Source organism: Acartia tonsa, chromosome 11 (assembly GCF_053477335.1).
Source record: "Acartia tonsa isolate MP-2025a chromosome 11, ASM5347733v1, whole genome shotgun sequence".
In the NCBI taxonomy this organism is placed as follows: Eukaryota; Metazoa; Arthropoda; class Copepoda; order Calanoida; family Acartiidae; genus Acartia; species Acartia tonsa.
Window position 1 is genome coordinate 82076 of NC_137270.1, and position 5626 is coordinate 87701.

Here is a 5626-nt window from a genome sequence, read left to right on the forward strand (position 1 = left end):
AAACATTATAAGAATCAAAAACGTTCAGATTTTCTTTGTTTTTTCCTTTTTCCCTCTCAAAATACCATAAAATCAAGGCATTATTCCTGGATATTTTTGTTAATAGGACGTTTTTGGTTGATCAGTGTAGTGAAATGTGCTTAGTAAATGTTAAGATTTGATAATCAGATGAGAAATTTTTACGTTCACACTCCCTTTAAATAAAAAATTACGTTCACAGGAGCTATGACCTGGAGAATTTGAACCTGCAGGATTTTACCTGGAACCTGAAATTGACTTGAATTCATATATTTGATATTGGGATGTCCATACAACCTTTTATCTTTACAACTTTGATTGGGACTGGAATTTTCTAGTCCAGGTCCATTCAAAAATTGTGTTCACAGGAGCCATGACATGTAGGATTAGGACCTGCAGGATTGCACCTGTAACCTGAAATTGACTTTAACTCATATATTTCATAATAGGATGTTCTATGCTTTCTTTTATCTTCAAAAACTAAGAAGCTACAGCTTGGATTGTGATCAGAAATTTCTACAATTACCCTCCCACCCTGTTTATATATGTTTAATTCCTCTTTTTCTGTCCATCTTATATTTGGCTAGATATTTAGTTGTGAACATGTGTATTATAGAAATTAATGTGTAGGTTACACAGCACTTGACTGGGCAATTCGTGAAGGGAATACTGAAACTGAAGAAGTACTAAGAGAAAATGGTAAGTTTACATAAAGTCCCATTTTTGTTTAAGCCTTAGCAGTTTTTCTTTACATTTTCTGTTTTTACCTTTATAAATTGAATTCTCAATGGTTTGAGGAGGAAGGGAGGGGTGGCCATGTCTTATATGACAGTTGAGCTGAATGTGTATGTGGAGTTCCCTTTTTTATAGTTCTGACTTGCTTCCTTACCCATATTATCTAGCAGCCCTTATCTGTAGGTAATTTTTGTACTTAAAGAAACCTATAAATTGGCATCTGGTAGATAAAGATTGACAAATTTTTGTATGGTTTCTTAATTTTTAGAGAGGCAAACAAACATATAGACATATAAAAAAATAAAAGAGTATTGAGGCTACAAATTTATACTAATCTGTATACTCCAGGAGTTGTTAATTTTGTGACACCTTGGTAACTTTGACTGGTCATAATGACCTGTGACAGAAATACTGATATCAAAGTATCTACATCCTATATCTTTATTTAATTTAAAGATGTAATGAATATTTCAGGAGCTAAGAGAGGAAGGGATGTTGAGTAAATGAACAAAAATAAAACTAGGTAAACCATGACATAAATTTGACATATGCAATCATGCAAGAAAATAATACCTACAAGGTGGAATATTCTCTTTAATCATATAAGCTGAAATTCCATACTATGTTTAAAAAAAGATTAATGTACCAAAACCCCACATCCTTTTTTATACATTTTCTTTTGTAGAATATTTAAATCTATGGATAAATTAAGCCCAGCAAATCTTTTTTAGTAGCAAAAATACTCTATCTGTCTGTCCGTCCGTCTGTAATTATTGAATTGGGGGAAACGTTATTTTCTCGGATCCTATTCAAGATAGACAGCTGAAATTTTTAGTGAAGATTCCCATGCCATATGCCCATGTAATCTATACATTGTTTTGTCCATCTGTCTGTTATTTGGTATGCTAGATCGATTCCTAGATTCTTAATTTTTGCATCTCCTTTTCAAGATAGAGAGCTGAAATTTTCAGGGATGAATTAATTTTACATTCTATATATTTTAACCAAGTTTCATTAAGATTTTTGTATTAATTGGGGTTTTAGATTGATTCCTAGATTTTCAAGCTTTCATGATTTAAATGTTGCGTGATTTTAAAAGCTATGTGATTTCTTGCTTTTATCAAGCTTAATGATTTTTGTCTGACACTGCTCTATAGTTAATTTTTTCCAGATATCCATTCATAATTTTTGAGCTTCGCTATTTATGGATGTTGTCATCCTTATTTTTTGGTTGATTTGTTTGTTATTTTCTTATAGTATTCAATGTTTATACTTTAGAACTGACAAGGGCAGCAGATAAAGATCCTTCACAGAACACATTTTTTATTAACTATATATATTACTATTTACTCAATTTTCATCTAGTTACATATGCAATAATAATTATTCTTCACATCATATTATAAACAGCTTATATAAAATGTACAATCATAAGATTAAAACCAGATTTTTTAACCTCAAGATGCCAAAGGCACTGGATAATAAACTGGTTTTAATCTTATGATTGTACAATTTTATAATTGTAGAAAACTATGCTAGACATTATTTTTTGGTATGGCTATGAACCAGTTCTATTCCATTCATATTAATCGGTTTCAAAGCAACACAGGAAAAAAACTATGAAACACCTGAATGGATCAAATAGGGATTAAACTTAACCACAATCTGAGAAAAGATTTGAATATTGGTATATCATTATATGAGAAAAAAAATGAATTAAATATACAAGGAGTTATCATAATAATAAACAATCTTATAAAATATACATGATCCATTTTTGCCAGTTCAAGTTTTATTTTGCAAAGGAATTTTTCTTTGTGATCTCTGATTTTTTCAAATTAAGAGAAATTACACATCAATGTAATATTAAAATATCTCAAAAGACACAGTTTCAATATTCTTAATCTATTGAAGATAATAACCTAGTTTTCTGACTAATTGGTCTTTTATATCTTGTTGAATATCTCAATTACATTAAGGGACTAAGTGTTTACTATACATAGTATTGAAGCAAATTAGCATGAATTTTGTCTAAGTAATAAGAAATTGATATTAAAGGTATAATTTGGTCCAGTTTACTAACAAAATTATCTAGATTTTTGGGTGTTAAAAACTTAAAACGTCAGGTATCAGGATCCAAGCGTAAGAAATTTTAAAAAATAATACTTTGAATTTAATCAATATTGTTTGTACTTTCAAGATTCTGCCAGTTTGATTTATTATCTGTTGAATATACAATTTTTAACATGGAAAGAAAAACAAAGTAGCTAGGTTGTTGTGACTTCACATTAACTTTTCTCCTATTTCTAGCCCCTGGGGGGGCTCTAAACCTGCAGAGCCTATTTCCTAACCCTGTAGAGCAATCATTAACATTTACCTAACCAAAAATAACCTATCTAAAGCTACTGTATACATATGATGAAACTTGTTACTTCATTTTCTTTCCATGATACTATAGATTCAACAGTATCATGTTGTTATTTTTTATATTTCATATATTATTATTATATATATATACTTATGTTGATTTTAAAAAAATTATTGCAAATAAAATTAAAACCAGCCCAACATCTTCCGTTTTAAGATTGCAGTTTCTATCCAAATCTCTTTTACATGAATACATTTGCATTTTTTTTATACTAAAACCTGATATTAATTAAAAGAACTTTTAGATATACTAATCTTATTTTATATAAAAAAAAATCTATCAAATTGCCAAGATGTTAAATTCTTTTCCCCTTATTTCCAAACATCATAAAGACTCCTGTGTATTACTTTTGAAACAAATTTTTAAAATTTCCTATTATTTATTTGCAATTATTTTTATCTAAACATTATATAGCTAGTTATTTACAGATACAATAATCATTATAACATATTAATTTAGTTTGTAAGTTTATATTTTGTTAATTTGTATCAATTCAAATCTATAAATTTTTCTTCTTATAAATTTGTAAAAAGTGATTTTTTGATTCAAGTTTAATCTAAAGCAATATTTCAAAAAAAAATTTAGATTTGGATACTCTAAACTTTTTGATTATTAACATTTATTAAAATGGATTGATTGACCTTGATATATAACCAATAAAATTATTAGCATTCAATGTTTTTAATTATCTTTTAGTTTAATTTAATATGTTTGTAATGAGTCAACTTTTTTGTCTTTCTGTTCATGTCAAAGAAAGGTTTTCTGCTTCTTTCTTTATATTATACTAGCGCTCTGCCCCTAGGATTCTAGGAGCACTATATATTTCAATTTTGAAAATAAGTAAAAATTAAGTAGAACCCGATTGGTTCAGTGGTTAGTGAGATCCATTGGTACAAAGAAACAAACAGACAAACATTGTTCTTCTTTGTATAATAGACTAGCGGTTATGCACCTAGAAGCCTCTTGGGACACTTAAAATGGAGACACCCTCCCCATAAATAGTTAAAAACCTTCTCTGGATATATAAGAAGCTTTGTTGAAAAGGAGAACCATATCAGTTCAGTGGTTAGCGAGATCCTTGGCTACAGACAAAAAAACTTTATATAATAGGATGATATTTAAAAAAAAGTCTTTTTAACTTCACAAACTTTTTTATTTCATAAAATAGTTAACATAGTAATTACATTAAATATTAGTAAAATGAACAATGAAAATCACTAAACTTCTAAAAATGTAAAAATATTTTATGCCACACATAGTTTAATTAATTATAGATTTAAGGCATATCCATTCATTTATTACACTAGTCCTCAAAGTTACCATAGTAAAGTTTTGTGTTTTGCAGCTGAATGCATTTAAAGTTATGTTGTAATTTGGTCAGACGGACAGACAGACAGTCTTGTGGATGGATAAACAGGTGGACAGATGGACACTAAGATGGACAGATGAATGAATAGAGATATGGACAGACAAATAAAAAGACAGACAGACAAACAGAAAGACAGACGGACACACAGACAGACAGACAGACAGATGGACAGACAGTCATGTAGACGGATAAACAGATGGATAAGTAGACAGACAGGCGGATGGATGAACAGAAAGACAATAGACATACAGCCAGACAGACGGTCATGTGGACAGATAAACAAATGAACAGACAGATGGACAGAGTAATGGACAGAGTAACTGACAGAGTAATGGTCAGAGAAACAGACAGACAAATGGACAGACAGATAGACTGATAAACAGACAGTCATATGAACAGACAAACAGACAGACAGAAAGACAGACAGAGTTACAGACAGAAATATGGACAGATATACAGACAGTCATGTGGATGGATAAACACACAGATAATCAGACAGATGGACAGACAGATTTTAAAATTTTTTTTTACTTATTTCAGTATGTCTACAAAGGGGGGAGGGAGGGTATCAAGGCAGGGAGAGGGCATTGGGCTGTTTATTACAAAGTTTTATAATTCGATTTCTTATGCCTTGGCTTAACAACTTATATTAAGGTTGATTGGTTGGTTCATTATCTTCAGTGTCAAAACATTTCAACCACTATTTTCAATCTACAGCAGGGGTTGTTTTGTGTATCATCATTAGGGGGGTGTACAAGAGTTTATGGGCCATTGTCTTATCCCTTTAGTTCCCTGATAAAAGATACATTTTCATCCTAGAATTTTAATAAAATAGTAATTAAATAGATAGGTTTTAAAAATAGGAATATATAATTCAAATAAAAATGAAAATAAAATTTGCTTTTCAATGGCTGATGTTCAATGTCAGGCATACAGAATGAATTATAGAGAAGCTACAAAAACTAATATCTAGAAACATATTACCATTAACTGCACTAGATCCAAATGTTTTAATCACCATACCTTTGTCAAATTTCTATGATTTTAGATAGATAGGATTAAATGTATAGATAGAA

The 5626-nt window shown here is 29.8% G+C and overlaps 1 long non-coding RNA gene across 1 annotated transcript; it reads left to right on the forward strand.

The window, feature by feature from the left end:
- The first annotated feature begins 647 nt into the window (after positions 1-647).
- LOC145331423 (uncharacterized) lies at positions 648-2160 on the forward strand. The gene is made up of 3 exons (XR_013883725.1): positions 648-717; positions 1228-1276; positions 2032-2160. It is a non-coding gene; the product is annotated as an uncharacterized LOC145331423 (long non-coding RNA).
- Positions 2161-5626: the final 3466 nt, after the last annotated feature.